Genomic DNA, 17,126 nt, shown 5'->3' on the forward strand with positions numbered 1-17,126 from the left:
TCATAAACCAAGGACCTCAAATCAAAAGACCATAGGTCTTTATTATATTTAGTTAATGAGTTATATTACCAAACGCGTATTTTTAAATACAAGAGGGGAGAAAACTCCCTTTTACATTCAACGTACGCTTGCAATCAAAATTTACATCTTACGACATGTCGCAACTAACAATTTAGTAAAAATAATTTGTTGATATCTTATACAGTCTTTGGATATAAGTGAAAATAAGCCAAATTCAAATATTAGAATATGACCTTGACCTTTGACCTTGACCTAATTTTCATTTTTTGGGACCAAGGACCTCAAATCAAAAGATCCTAGGTCTCTATCACTTATGATTTATAAGATAGAAATTCATATCACTTATATCAGATGCATAAGGGGAAATAACTCTCATATAGAGCGGTCATATCGCTTCGGTCAAAATAGGACAAATCATGCGAAGGATATAACGAGCAATTTTGTAAAATAAATTTGTCATAATCTTTTACGGTTGCGAAGGAGATGCGCTAACAAGGAAAACAGTGTTTGGGGAGATAACTCCTACAAAGAAAAGTATTCGTATACGCAGGGTAAATTTCAAAAGCGCATAAACTGTTCGATATCATATACCAAATATCTAAGCGACATATTGCGAAACAAATGTTTATCGCAAGAACAAAATTAGGCGGAAGAAAAAAAAAAAAAAATAATCAGAAGAAAAACAATAGGTCTTTCCACAGAAAAGTGGAAAGACCTAATAATAATAATCAGAAGAAATACAGTAAGGTCTTTCCCTTTTGTAAAAGGAAAGACCTTAATAAGTTTTCTTTCTTGTAAAATAAGAAAGAAATAAAAAGAGCAAATAACACTTCTTCAAACTGATACATTTAAGCAAAATGTTTTTCATTCAAACCAAAATGTTTAATTATTCAAAAGGTGAACATTAAAAAAAAAAGAAATCTTTCAATTCACAAGCCCTTTATTAAATTAAAACATTCGTGGTAGTCAAAGATTCAATTTTCTTCCCAACATATATATGTTTCACACCAGTTGAATTCTGATCCTTTTCTTTTTTTAGACAACATCATCTTGGCTATGTTTTTATACATATAAATCCTATAATCAGATTGTTGAATACTTTTGTAATTCCTGATGTGTACTGATGTGATCAGTGAAAATGTGAAATCTCAAAATCTTGAAATTTTCTTGCCTTTTCATATTTTCCTGTATGACATTTGCAACTGATTTCAAGGTCATGGAATCTGATAAAATATGTGTAATTAATTGATATACCGGTTTTATAATTTGGTACGCTAAACCCGGGGTGTGTCCTCATAAGACTCATCAGTGACACTCAAAGCAAACCAGATTAGAAGATAAATCCATAAAAAAACCACTTTGACAAACAATTTTTACTTGGATATAATAAGTTACGTGATTTAAACAGAACAACGATAGTCTGTATGTTAAAACTAAAATCACAAAAATACCGATCTTCGAGAAAAATTCAATTCAAAAAGCCCTTCTCAAATGGCAAAATCATAAGCGCAAACATATCAATCGAATGAATAACAACTGTCATAATAATGACTTGGTACTTGTCTTTTCTCACGTAAAAAAATGGTGGATTAAACGTTTATACGACTGATGATGCATTTAAAGAAAGAGATATAGAATGACAGAAACATAACGTATTTGATAATAATATCTGTGACACAGGTAATTCAGGTTTTATCAAAATTATAAATCGATTTTCGGATAAATTAAATATTATGTCATATTGGATACTAACATTAGCGATAAGGTAAGTCTTTTTTATCTTCAATATAAACATTTAGTTTATCTGGCAAACATTTGATCATTTACAATCTAGAATTTCTTTGATAATCACTTTGACACAGTTGAATTATTTTTGTTAGTTTATCGTTTTGTATTTCAATGAATGTTGCTTGCTCATGTATTATTCTTCTATTTGGCGTCCGTCGTCTGTCGTCGTCTGTCGTTGTCCGTCGTTTGTCGTCGTCTGTCGTCGTATACTATTTCAAAAATCTTCATCTCTAAAACTACTCGGCCAAATATATTCAACCTTTAACTACATGTTCCTTAGGGTATCTAGTTGATAACTTGTATCCATTGACAAACATGGACGCCATGAATAAACATAGAACATAGGGGTCAAATGCAGTTTTGGGCTGATATCTCAGAATCGAAAGCATTTAGAGCAAATCTTACATGGGTTAAACATGTTCGAGATCTATCAGCTATACAATTTTCAGACAGACCGAAAAATCCATTGTTATGTTGCTGCCACTAATTTGGTTATTTTTATGACATTGTACAGATTTGTGTTATTACCGTTCATATTATTGAAGAAATAGAAAAGTGTTCAGCAAAATAAGATCTACAATAAAGTTTATTTGACGTAAATTGTCAGTTGAGCCCTTAAGGAGTTATTGCCCTTTCAGGACAATTTTAAACATTTTTTTTTGATGATTTTTAACTTTAAAAATCTTCTCAAATAAATATAATATAAATACTTGTAAAAAAACTAAGGGGGGACATTTACAATAGTATCTAAATCCAAATGATCCATGAAGGTGTAATACGAAAAACCGGTTTTTTTGTTATAATTGTGTGTATTGTTTCTGTAAAATAACCACGAACATATCCTTCCATGAGATAATCAGGATAATATTCAAAGTACAAGGGAATGCAATCGTACATCTGACATTAGCACGTAGATAAAATAGTGACATATATAGTGTCTGTTTATGTTGGGAAACATTATTATTGTTGATGTCTTGGGAAAGGAAACAAACCGTATATCTATTACATATGAACTGTGAATTCGTGTTAAAAGAAAACCTTCCATTGATGAATATCATCAATTTTTCGTATACTTTTATTTATAGCATTGATCAGTCAAAACAGATTTTGTAGCTAAAAACCCTAATTATTATTTAATATGTTCTATCATATGTAGACTTACTGGTGTTGTCAACTGATTTTAAGAAAAATAATTAAAAACTAGGTCATATTCAGGTTACTTCTGTAAATATAAACAATGTAATTTTCCCAAAGGAACTCATTTTATAGATAAAACTGCCACATTTACTATGAAGTTGCGAAACAAAAACCCCGATGAAGGTTTTCAAGAAAAGCGTTTCTGACGCAAGAATAATATATATATGAACGAGTCTAAATTGAAAACTACGTTCAAACCTATCATTGCGTTGGATAAAAACCGCAATTTGTTTACGTGTGCATGTCAAACAAATTTCGTTGTAGAAGGGTCTAAATACAGCACAAACAACATTTTCCAAAAGACCAAAAAAGTGAAAAAGTATATTTAAACAAAACGCATTTGACTAACAGGTCGAACAACTGATGTTCTTAAACCCTGCTGACTGCCATTGGCGATTGCCAAATAAAACTAATCACGAGATATATAAGTACGTCTGAGCCAGTGACAACTCTACAATAGAATGAAGTCCAGGTGGTCATGTGGTCTGGCGGGACGGCTACAGTGCAGTCGATTTGGTGTCACGATATCTCAGTAGCATGGGTTCGAATCCCGGCGAGAAAAGAACAAAAAAATTTGCGAAACAAATTTACAGATCTAACATTGCTGGGTTGATGTTTAGACGAGTTGTATATACATTACGTACACAGCCATGAATCACCATCACTGCTGGTGATCCATTGGATAAAACTGTTGTAGAGTTGTCACTGACTCAGACGTAATTATAAATATAATAATTTTCTGTGACTGTATCTTACATTAATTTGTAGGATTCTTTACTATAGATAATTTAGCTGATCTGTAAGAATAACATCTTCATGCCTTATATATCATGTACTGTAGTACGACGCTTAATTAAAACTGACGTGGAAAGGTAACACCCGGCTACCGAAAGCTTCATTTTTATGAAGCCCAGGTGGTCGTGTGGTCTAGCGGGATGGCTACAGTGCAGGCGATTTGGTGTCACGATATCTCAGTAGCATGGGTTCTAATCCCGGTGAGGGAAGAACAAAAAATTTGCGAAAGCAAATTTACAGATCTAACATTGTTGAGTTGATGTTTAGACGAGTTTGATATATATATATATATTGACAATTTTATTACAAAATTCTATCCTGAACATAGTGTAAGTGTTTTCTATAAAAAAAACTTTGCCGGTAGACAGTGGTATTTGACACCATATTTGTGTATTTATAAATTAGTGATTACAGACAACCGTGATGCACATTTGTCCTTCAATCATTTAATGAATGGATCAAATGTAGTGGTTTGTCTTTGTTTCAAAAATTGCGTTTTGGTTAAAAATATATATCTATATATTGAGTTAAGTCCTATTGTCAAATTTGCAGATTGAAACAAGACTGTTTACGTATATTCTTTGTATTCTGCTGAATGTGTTAGTTTATGATCGTTGTGGAATTGAGATATAAAACAAGGAAACAACTGAAAATCACAATATATCTGTTAAAAGTGTCATTTCTACAAGCGTTTGTAATAATAAAATAGAATGATTAACAGTAAAAGATTGAGAGAAAAATCATTACTAAAATTGGAAAGTCAATTTGCTGGCGTAGCTTATTTTCGAGTAAACTCAACCAAAATCTAAAAACATTGACACATTCCCCATTTCAATTCTCAATTTTAGTTAAATTTATTTGTATGGAGACATATGTGTGCATACTATTAGAAAAATAATAATTATAAACAGAATACGAAGTATTTACGATAATTATTTGACATCTAATTTCAAATAAAAATCCCAATATGTTCCTGTAAAAATCTTGTCTATTGTTATTATCAATTTAATTGTTAACATATTACCTAGTTTTGTTTTAAATACTGTAGATCCAATTTCCTATTTTAGAATCGTATTCTATAAGATGTGAACTAAATCAATATCATATAAAATTTAAGGTAAAGAGCAATTTTTTAATTGTTCCGTTTTGTTTAAAATAGAGATGTTTGTATCAATAAACATCATTCATGTTTTCTTTCATGTGCTAAAATTTTTTTATGAATAGGTTTATAATCAATAGACTAATCCAATGAATCAATAATAACTTCAAAACACAATAATTAAAATAACCACCATGTTAATAGGAAACACCCTATCACGAGGAGTACTGTACCAAAAATTGCATCCATACTTGAATTCATATCCTTGAAAATCGATTACTGATATTTTCTCTTATTTTTTTCCAATATTTAGAACAATTTGACATGAAGTCATGCTTCCTATTAATTTTTGAAAACCATTGATGCATTTAACCTATTTAATGTGCTCATTTTAAAAGATGAAATTTTGTGGACGTCGCATGGATACGTTCGGTATGTTTTTCAGTGATTACAGCTGAAATTTGTGTATCAGGTGCATTTTGGGTACTATAACGTTAAATACTAGCGAGTGATTTATATGATAGCATTGTCTGAACACGCTTTATTTCATTTTGTATTCAGCATCTTCATTCAGAAAATTGATACCACAATTACGTATTTGCGCTATTAAGTAAAAAAATAAATCTCAGTTTTATAGAATAAAAACTCCATTTCGTATAAAAATCGAAGTTATCAATTTAACAATATGAATAAATATCTCGAATCAGTTAATGAAGAATTCGTACAAATGATTCAATTTTTTTATTCGTTAAAAATAGCTGTTTTATATAATTTAGATCATTATACATGAAAATCTTGGTCAAACAGTCGGCTTTGTTACCATGATTTGTTTCAACACTTTAGTAGTGACTAATATTCTTAATGATTCAATAGATATGTCAATTCAAACTTATAATCAAGTATATATGAAGACTGATCATCAAATTCAATTAACTTAAATGAAGTCTCATATTCACTCTGTAGGAACTGTTTAGCGATTATTACTTCCAATTCCCAATTATTAATTGATTGATTGATTGTTTGTGTTTGTAGCGTCCTTCATACCTCGTTTCTATATCGCAGCGCTAGCTTTTTTTGAGGAGGCTTGAATGCCCAAAACTACCACCGTCCTTTGGTAAATTTTGAAATAAACATCGCGTAATGTGTATGATATAAAATAGAAACAAAAATGTAACTCGCTCTTCAATTTACAATTTATAATGAACCTATAAAAAAGAAGATGTGGTATGATTGCCAATGAGACAACCCACTGTTTTTGTAATCTTTGAAAAATAAAAAATAAACATTTTGGAGATATCACCGTTGTCAACTATATTTTAACCGCTTATTCTTGGAGCCTAAAATGTATTTTTTTTTAAATTGCATAAAAATACATTTTGAACTGATCGACCTCAAATCACTATTACTGATATCAATGTTAATTTTGATAGCAATGTCTATATTAGACTTCGTTATAACAAGTTTTAAAAAAAATCAAACAACACAATCACTATTGTGCACTCTGATTATTTTCATAACAGGTTTGTAAATGACTTTTTATAAGACTTCTTAGATAGTCTATAGCTATCAATAACACACAAATAAATAATGATAGGATTGTCATGTCCAAAGGTGAACTATCATTTAACATATCATATAAAGTGTCCGCAACTTGTAATTTAAGATATTTCTACAGTACATTTGCGTTCCGTTACATTTTTATCACTTGAAAAGGATTCCCGCCTTTGTGATCTTATAGCATAATTCGTCATGGTGATAATTGTACCAAATAACTTTAAATACATGTTTGCATCCGACTTTACCGGGATGAAAGAGTTGTTTTCAAGTCAAATACACAGTGGTAAAACCAATTTAAAGTATTATTCCATTGAACACAAAACATTTTTCATCTTAAATTTCCACTTAATTACCAGATAGTAATTTAAAAGAAAAGATATTTTAATTTTGGCCACTATTATTGGATAGGTATCGTTGCTATGCACAATTACGTATAACTAACATACCGTCCATGCTATGCTATAATTCGGAGTTATCACTGAACTAGTATACATATTTGTTTAGGGGCAAATTGAAATACGCCTCTGGGTGCGGGAGTTTTTCGCTGCATTGAAGACCTATTGGTGACCGTCTGCTGTTGTCTGTTCTATGATCGGGTTGTTGTCTCTTTGACTCATTCCCCATTCTCAATTTTATTCCGATCTGAGTTTTTATTCCTTCATAGCCTGGTGCCAAGAAGTCCTTCAAACCAATTACCTATAACTCAGTAGTAGTTTTTCTTTTTGGAGGAGACTTGATTGCTCAAAGTTACCACCGTCCTTTGATAGAACAATTGTTTTGAACTAAACATCGTGTAACGTGTATTATATAAAATGGAAACAAAAATGTAGCTCGTTCTACAATGTGCGATTTATAATGAACACACGATTTTTGTAACCAGTAATAAACAATCATAATTACATATACCCCATTGGCTTACAAATACATAAGTAAATATTAGAACACCTTCGAATACTAATAAAATGAAATATTTTGGAGATACCACCGTTGTCAAGTATATTTTCTTTTTTCTTTTTTTTAAATTACATAAAAATACAATTTGAACTGATCAACCTTGCCTCACTAGTACTGATATTAATGTTAAATTTGATACTTATTTTTAGTTTAGACTTTGTTATTACAAGTTTGTAAAGTTTAAACCATCTTATTATGAAAACAATGCAATCACCTTATCTGCCCTTTGTTTATTTTCATAAAAGGTTTAAAAATGACTCTTTGAAGATAATTTAAAGTTACCAATAACACACGCATAATGATAGGATTATCCTGTCCAAAAGTGAACTATCATTTAACAAATCATATAAATTGTCCGCAACTTGTAATTTAAGATATTTTTACAGTACATTTGCGCTACGTTACACCCTTTTTTATGATTCGAAATGGATACCCGCCTCCGTGATCTAACAACCTGATTCACCAAGTAGATAAATGTACCAAATGACTTTCAATAAATGTTTTAAAACATCTTACTTTTACCGAATTAAAAAGGTTGTTTTCGAGACAATTACACAGTATAAGACTCACTTGAACTATCATTATATTTCTGTCTTCTATTTCCCCTCAAATACTTATTTACGTCAACATTTTAAACAGTAATTTGAAATACAAGAATAAATCTTATTTTTAGTTAAATATATTCATTAGCGAGGAACAATCGAGCTTACTTCATGTCTTTTCATTTTAAACAAATTAACATATTTTTCGGTAATTTAAGATTTTTTTCTTTGATGCTTACTCTCTGATAATGTTAGTATCAGTGGACTGGTTGCGATATAAACATTTCTGTGTCAGTAAGCAATTGACATGAACGGGTTCACCGCATAAGGATCTACTTTCCCTTTTCATTTACTAAATTGCGCGTGATATTTTTCGCCGAAACGCACGTATTTTTTTTTTGGGGGGGGGGGGGGGGTAAATGAAACACTTGTCATTGTTTGAACGTTTCAGTACTCACAGTGGAGTAAGCATAGCCTTTATGGCCGTTTGGTGTAAAAAGTTGAACAGATATTGAATGAAAACCCGAAAAAACTTTTAACAAATTTGCGTTACAAAAAAGTTAAGAAATAGATAAACATGACTTTCAAATTTTCGCACCTGCAGGCGTCCTTCAGCTTGCCCTTAACAAATATAGACAAATATATATTATATATATATATATACTAGTTCAGTGATAATGAACGCCATACTAAACTCCAAATTGTACACAAGAAACTAAAATTAAAAATAATACAAGACTAACAAAGGCCAGAGGCTACTGACTTGGGACAGGCGCAAAATTGTAAAAATGTTAAAGCTTTATATCTTATTGTACATGTGATACACGTGCTACCGTGAATATTCATGCTTCGGTGTGAGTCAAGGCTCTAGGTTGAAGGCCGTACCTTGACATATAATGGTTTACTTTTATAAATTGTTACTTGGATGGAGAGTTTTCTCATTGGCACTCATACCACATATTCCTATACCTATTCTTCGTTGGTGACAATCAACTTCGGTTTCAAAAGACGACCATTACGTAAATGTAATATTTTCACAACAGCATTGACCAAGTGAAATAATACGATATTGATACATAAAAAAATATAAAATCGTGCACAGAAAACTACGTTCATATGCATGCATTGGTTCAAGTATTGGAGTAACGTTATTTTCACCAGTCACTCGTTTTATGCGATTTTAGCTATCAATTCATCTTCATAGGTGTGACAAAAAGTCATTTACATTTCATTACAGTATAAATAAACCCATTTTCAGTACGTCACTTAAGACAAACAGAAAAAAAATGAAGTAAAATTACTATTCGTGTAAGCCTTATACATCATATCAACGTACAAAATATCACTAACCGTCATATTTATGAATTTTCTAAATTTATAAATATAACAAGGTCCTAAACGGTCATTGGTATCTAATTTCACATTGATTTCAAATTTAGTGATGTGTATCAGTTAAAATTGTATGTTTTGGAAAAACAGAAGTAAAAAGAAAAGAAAAAAAGTATTTTTTTAATAAAAATTACTATTGTAGTTGTAAGTCACTCGGATACCTATTATTATTTTTGTGTATTGCTGGTTACTAAAAGCTCTTGTTCATTAAATAAAAAAAAACGTAAATAGAGGAACAAGTTTACGTTTGCTTTTTTTATATGATACACATTAAATAAATTTACGTCATCTAATTGTTAACACAAATCAAAGGGAAGACCACACTTGTCTAGTGCACTAACTAAACCTTTATAACGATAATAATTTATTATACCCAATTTATAAAAGTGCAACTACGTTTGTATTCCGTATAACTAAATTCTTGAAAATTCAATCAAGAGACCTGACGTCAATAGACTAAACATGTATTTCTTTACATCGAAAATAGATACTATAATCTAATTTGAACACACTTTATTATCAATCTGGAAAAAATTTCTGTACCTTTTCATACATGGTGTGTACCAGATTTTCAATAGACGGTCAGTTTGATTTCATACATATCGTAAGAAATAACCTGTAAGAGATGGTTAGTAGGATTTCATACAGGGTGTATACAAAATGTTTTATAGATGGTCATTACGATTTCATTCATGCTGTTTACAAAATTTTGTAAAAACATGGCCAGTTCGATTTCAAACATGCTGTGTAGAAAGTTTTAAATAAACGGTCAGTACGATGTCATTCATGTCATATCCATTCAGTAAGGTTTATACATAATGTGTACAAGAATTTGTATACACCACAGTGGGCGAGGTGAGCAGTGGCGGATATTAGGGTGGAGGCGTTGCTCCAGTTATGCATGAGTAATTCCCAATATAATCAACGAAATGTGTTCCACAAACGGGGGCAGGTTTCCCCTGGCCCCCTATGCTCACCCAGTAAGATTTTATACATCATGCGTACATTTTATTTAATATATTTAATACACAACCAGTAGCATATTATACCCTTTTTAAAATTGAGTACTCACCTTGTGATTCTGACATCACTCCTGACACGATTTCTTTGTCGAATTCACGATGATTTTTTGTTAGCTCGTTTTGTATCTTAATAACATATCTTAAGCCTGTCTTATTATCAGTTTTAACAGAAAAAGTTTTTTATGTTATGTTATAGAGTAGAGTCTTTTGTCAAATTGCACTTTATTGACACGTCCTGTAGGTTTGTTGGGCGAAAGATATAAGGAGGTGTAAAGTTTTTCTCGGTCAACTTCGTCAATAATTGCATGGTGTTTAATATCACAGAGGCCTAAAGTATGGTTCAGCACGAGGTCGAGTATGGTTCAGACTAGGTCTAGCATGATTCAGATGCGTTTAAAATAGCTAAGTACTGGTCGAGTAAAAGTCAAGTACAAGTTTCGAGTATTTCAAAATAAGTGAATGTCAGATCAATTCAGACAGGTCGAGTTAAAGGCAGAACAGTGAGTGATTGTAGTGTATCCTACACTTCCTACCTATCTACTAAATTAACGATTTAAAGTAACTTCTGTTTTGCTTAATAAATGTTTTGAACATTTGGAAGCAGCCAGTAATACATATACATATTTTGTAAATTGACCAATGCACTTGTCCTCGTTGTCACAAAGACAACAGAAACCTTGAAGATGTCTGAAATTTCATCAGATTGTATAATTTTGACATCTATTTCATTCAATAGATAAGCGGTATTTCCATACTGTCACGGAAAACACATTACTTTGATTGAAATTAATCTGTAGCATTTAAATGAGCTTTATTCATGGAACAGACATTTTAATTTATTAATAGTTTAATGCATGTTTTATGCAATAATTACATTGGGTTTTAATTTTTTCTTAACAGAGACCAGATATCCGGTTGCTCTTTTCATTCACACACAAGGATCATGTTTATGATGAATAAACCACTCAAGTGGTTTGACAACTATTTTCGATAACTTTAAAGTTAAAATTTGTATCGTCAGCATTAATCTGAAATTCTAGATTTCTTCGTCTTTAGTCATATAAATGTACGATCAAATCATTATCAGAACCATATATCAATTCTTATTGATTTCATGTTTTCATATTTAACATATAACATGTATGATGTAATTTGCGTGTATTTGATTTTGTTTTATTATGTATTGTTAAGCTATAAAGAAACTAAGGTTTCAACTCAGAAATCCAGAAAAGGGCTTCCGACGCAAGACACTATTAACGTGTTGTTTCTATTTTGTAAATAAAAAGTTCTTCTTAGTTAAAAAAAGCGTTTATGATCCATTTATTATTTTTTTGACAAAGATGTATGTTAAAACACATCGTAGTATCTGTTAAAAGATATTATTAATAACATAGTGTGCTAGTGACATAATACGGTATATATATATATATATATGGGGTTTGTAAAATCCATATAGGATGAGAGCGAATATGGAATCCCTATATGGAATTTACAATCCATATATACCGCGTACTACGTCCTTGCACACTATGGGACGAATTATCTTACCGACTATATTAACGTGTGAAAATTCAATACCGTTAGCATTAAGAAACTTCTTCAATCGATCCTACAAAAACAGATGTCTACAATAATAACTGGTTAGGTTTAAATATGTGAATCAATTTATTTCAATCTTCATCATCAATTTCCTCATCTGTTGAAACCTTTAAGAATTTTTCTCATTATCGTTTTGTTTTTATAAAGGAACGTAACACCACTACTAACCGTGTATGAAGTAAGCTCTGCCTCCCTACAAACCTAATTTGGAATATACATGGTCTCCACGTAGACGCTTTTAACAAATCATATTTAGAAATATATAGGAGGTACGATAAAAAGAAATATATTGATATATAGTCTCAAGACCAATTTTCAATGAATTAGTTATACGAAATAGGGGTCGATGCTTCTGCTGGTGGACTGTTAGTCCCCGAGGGTATCACCAGCCCAGTAGCCAGTACTCCGGTACTGGCATGAAAATACGGATTTTTTTGTGTTATTAAATTTGCTGCTACAAAATGTTAAAAATTATTATAGATTAAGGAATGTATCTCCCTCTGCAAAGCTCTGGTTCCTTTCACGAATTGGGCTATACTTTTTGGAACTTTTGGATTATAGCTCTTCATCTTTTATATAAGCTTTGGATTTTACATATTTACGCCACGAGCATCACTGAAGAGACATGTAATGTCGAAATGCGCATCTGGTGCAGAAAAATTGGTACCGTTGATGTTACTACAACAACTGGGTCGATGTCTTTGCTGGTGGACTGTTAGTCCCCGAGGGTATCACCAGCCCAGTAGCCAGTACTCCGGTACTGGCATGCAAATACGGATTTTTTTGTGTTATTTAATTTGCTGTTACAAAATGTTAAAAATTATTATAGATAAAGGAATGTATCTCCCTCATGCAAAGCTCTGATTCCTTTCACGGATTTGGCTATACTTTTTGGAACTTTAAGATTATAGCTCTTCATCTTTTATGTAAGCTTTGTATTTCAAATAATTTGGCCACGAGCATCACTAAAGACACATGTATTGTCGAAATGCGCATCTGGTGCAGAAAAATTGGTACCGTTAATGTTACTGCTACAACTATGTTAGGGCTTTCTTAATTAAGGATTAAGGAATATAAGCCACATTAAAAGTGTATACTCTCTAGTGTTTGTGAACTGAAACTGGAAAATGGTTATTTTAAAAGTTTTGAAACTTCCTAGAAGTCATTTTCATCACGCAAGACAATGATATCTATCCACTATTGAGAAATACATTTGTGAGAAGTTTATAGGCAACTTCGTCACCTCTTTTTCATAATTTGATAATTCCAAATTTGGTTGAATTATCGTGATAATTCTTAAAATCTCATAATTTCTTTAAATTAAAATCTCCAACAGGCATACTTGCCAAATGAGACAAGTGAAATTCCATTTACAAAATAGGTTTATTTAAGATTTCTTTTGTCAGACTGTTGCGATGAAGCTGACATTCTTCACAAACAAATTCATACACTTTGATGGTGTTAAGAGTCACATTTCATATTTCTGTGTTTCTCTTTTTTATGACTTTTTTAAGACCTCCAAACTTAAGCTTATATATCTGCAATAAATTTTTATCATCGTTTTTACTTGTATACGTCACCTAAATGGTCGATCCCTTTTTTTCACTTTCAATGTTGTTATTCTGTTTCTTTTTGTCGAAACTGCGACTATTGTCGCAAAAGCGATACATAGCAAACCATTCTGTCATCAGAAGCGTCCACAAGATTTTCAAGATTTCAAGATTCTTCATTTCTCAAACACCATAAAGTTAGGCTATAATGAAAAATAAGGTTTCAACTCAGAAGTCCGTAAAAGCGCTTCCGACGCATGCTATTAATACATGTATAAAAAAAACCTTCAAATTGAAAAACAGTTTGTCTAATCTATTTTTCATTTATGGACACTAAAATATGTTTAAGTAAAAGTCGTTTTAGGGATCCTTTATTTTGACATGTTTCAATAATAGTCCTATAACTTCGAAAGCATTCCAACCCAATGTCAGCCTATTTAGGACCAGTTCCCTACATGCAACGACACTTATTAAATTATATTTTTCGTGAGATATAGGATGTTGGGACGTACGAAAGGTAAAATTATAGTACCACCAGGTGGAAGGAGTTAAAAAAATATTCTAAATATATGGCATGGTAGTCAGAAGAAAAACATACCCCTAAATATTGTTAAAGTACTCCTACACCCCGCCCCCACCCGTACACTTTTAAAATTACAATGTTGAATTGATTAACATAAGAAAATACCAAAGCAAATAAATGCTGATGCTCGTTATTAACTTGTGAATCATCGCCTTTTCCTATGTACTATTCATTATCACCTTGTGATGTGTCCATACACCGGAGTTAGGCTCATAATGGAACGGTTATTTTAGCGTATATTTGCGTTTTGGCCCTGGGTGTCGAGTGACCAATATGGGTCTATCTTTCAAGTTTGTTTACTGTTTAATGGTCATTATTATTTCTACAATATATTGGATGCAAAACTGCAGATTTATTTTCTTGATATATATTAATGTGATAAAATGTGTATGTAGATGAACTAAACGATCTACTTGTATATATTTAGTTGATTTTAAGAGCAGATTATGGAGTGTGGCGTACAAGAGTACCTCTACCCAACAGACACGTTCATAGCCTCCAATTCTAGATCTTAGCCTTAATCTAGTATACACAATTAATCAGACAGAGAGAGAGAGAGACCGTTTAATTTCCCCCAAAAAAGTTTTTCATTTTTGCTATCAGTGTAAAAGCACGAGCATTTAACTTCAGGGGGTTATGACTTTTCCTAAACAAATACTCTGATTCCCAATTTGACAAAAAAGTATTGTGGTCAAGCAGATTAATGCTGTATTACCGGATCAACCAAAGACTCTTTATTGTTATTGTTTAAATGTAATACGTGCTTCCTTTACGTTCGTTCGTAACTTTTGGCATAATGTAAAAAAGCTCTATGAAAAGAGTATATTGATATTTGGTCTCAAGATTGAATTGAATTGAGTGTTTAATTCTAAAATACCGGGATGTTTCGATTTTGTGTTTATTGCAAATAATTACGTTTATAAGATTAAAACAAATGATTACAATCCAACAGGCGGTTACTTACTAACTACATGTCTCCAGTTAACTGTTTCCCTGTCAATTGTGTAATATCTGGACAGATACAAAATTGAAACCTTAAAAATAGTGGTTTCTCATATACACAATATCATAAAAGAGGGACGAAAGATACCAGAGGGACATAAGTTGGCATTTAAATTTCAGTATAATTTCAAAAATGGACGATGAAATATCAAATAATTATACAAAATTTAATGTTGACATTTTAGATTTGTGGCTGTTTCTCCCTACATTTATCAAAATGTGTGACTCTTTACCTTCCAAGTTAATGACGTTTTTCCCTTGACTCTTTTTCCGTGAACCTATTTCAACTAGATAATGTATGCCATAACTGTGAAATAGTTTCGATATTTGAACGAACGAAACTTCGTTTAAGTGCATCATAGAAAAGAGAAATACATTATCTTGTTCTTTTTTAATTTACGTTTTTAATGACCACAAGCTTTCTCTAACCAAATAAAACTAAACTCATTTTATATATCCCATCAATACAGCAGTTCTAGATATTAGACCACCTTCGAATAATGCAAAAGACATTTCGTTTTCAGATATTACAGATGTCAACATTATTTTAACTATCAACCCAAATACATTTCATTCTTTTATTTTCTATATTTTAGTATAACCTAAATATTGAATTTAAACTGATACACTTCGTCTCACTTTTATTGATATCAATGTTGATTTTTATTATACCAATGTTCATTCATGACTTTGTTATTACAAGTTTAGAAATTTTATACCATAATTTATATAAGGTTTTATACAAAAAGAGACAGCTGTTCGAAGTGGGATTAATCTGTATAAATTTGACAGTTTGTGATCGGTGATAAAATGTATAAAGCTAACGTGAATGATAATTTTGCTTTAATCATTATGTTTGGCTTACTTAACGTTTAAGTAAAGAAAATCTTTATTGTGTAGCGAAATTTAAATTACCTTTCATTACACTTTTGACGATAATTTGTAGTTAACGAATAATGGTAAGTTTGTTTCATTTATTCTGTTTGGCTAAATAGACGTTCTAATAAAGAAAATCTTTAATTTGTAGATTTTTTTATTACACACCTGAAGATAATTCATAGTTTACGATAATAATAGTAATCTGTCGAAAAGTCAACTATCATTTAACAAATCACACAGATGTCCGCAACTAGTAATTTAAGACATTTCTAAAGTACATTTGCGTTCCGTTACACTCTTTTTATGAATCGAAATGGACACATGCCTTCGTGAGCTTATAGCATGACTAGCATGACCCGCCAAGACGATCAATTTTCCAAACAATTTTGATTAAATGTTTTCATTTCACTTGCAATGGGGTGAAAGGGTTGTTTTCGAGACATTTTCACAGTTGTTTGACTTATTTGAACTATTATTCATTTGAACCTGAACTATATAATTTCTGTCTTTTATTTCCAATTAAAGTTCAGCCATATTGTCGTCATTATTGAAGATAGTAATTTGAAATATTTTGTTTTAAGTCGAATATGTCAAATAGCGAGAGTCTCGTAATAAAGCAAAATCGTACTCACTTCATGTAATTTCGTACTAAACAAGTAAACCTACATGGCGTTGTCAGTCTATTTTCGACTTATGAGTTTGAATGTCCCTTGGGTATCATTTGCTTCATTTTCACGACGTAAAGGTGATTCTTTGACATCTTCATAGTTTGTTGTTTATCATATACTAGTTACCAATTTGCAACAATTTGCATTATGACTTTTTGATTTTACCATTTGGTGAAGGACTGCCGTTTTGATTTTTTATTGGAGTGCAGTATTTTTAAAATAATAACGTGTTATAGTGTTCTTTCATTTGTCTTTTTTAATATAACTTTTACTGTCAGGTCTGTTATTCATTTGACGTGACTCTGTACTATTGCATCCAATCATACATTGAACGAAACAATTATTTTATTTGTACATGTGTGACGTTGTTGTTATTGCTTTTGGTTGGCGGCTTACTTATGTAGTAATTGCGTCTTATATTCATACAGCATAAATATTATGTATATATATGTTTAGTCCTTAATTTATTTTATGTATTACA

At 31.3% G+C, this 17,126-nt stretch overlaps 1 protein-coding gene across 1 annotated transcript in view; it reads left to right on the top strand.

Annotated features, from left to right (window-relative positions):
- Positions 1-973: 973 nt before the first annotated feature.
- Positions 974-17,126, top strand: part of LOC139528498 (uncharacterized) — a 403,824-nt gene continuing 387,671 nt past the window's right edge. The window contains exon 1 of the mRNA XM_071324531.1: positions 974-1,786. The gene's annotated coding sequence lies outside the window, so the exon portion shown is untranslated. The remainder of the gene's footprint in view (positions 1,787-17,126) is intronic.

This window comes from Mytilus edulis, chromosome 1, assembly GCF_963676685.1.
Source record: "Mytilus edulis chromosome 1, xbMytEdul2.2, whole genome shotgun sequence".
In the NCBI taxonomy this organism is placed as follows: domain Eukaryota; kingdom Metazoa; phylum Mollusca; class Bivalvia; order Mytilida; family Mytilidae; genus Mytilus; species Mytilus edulis.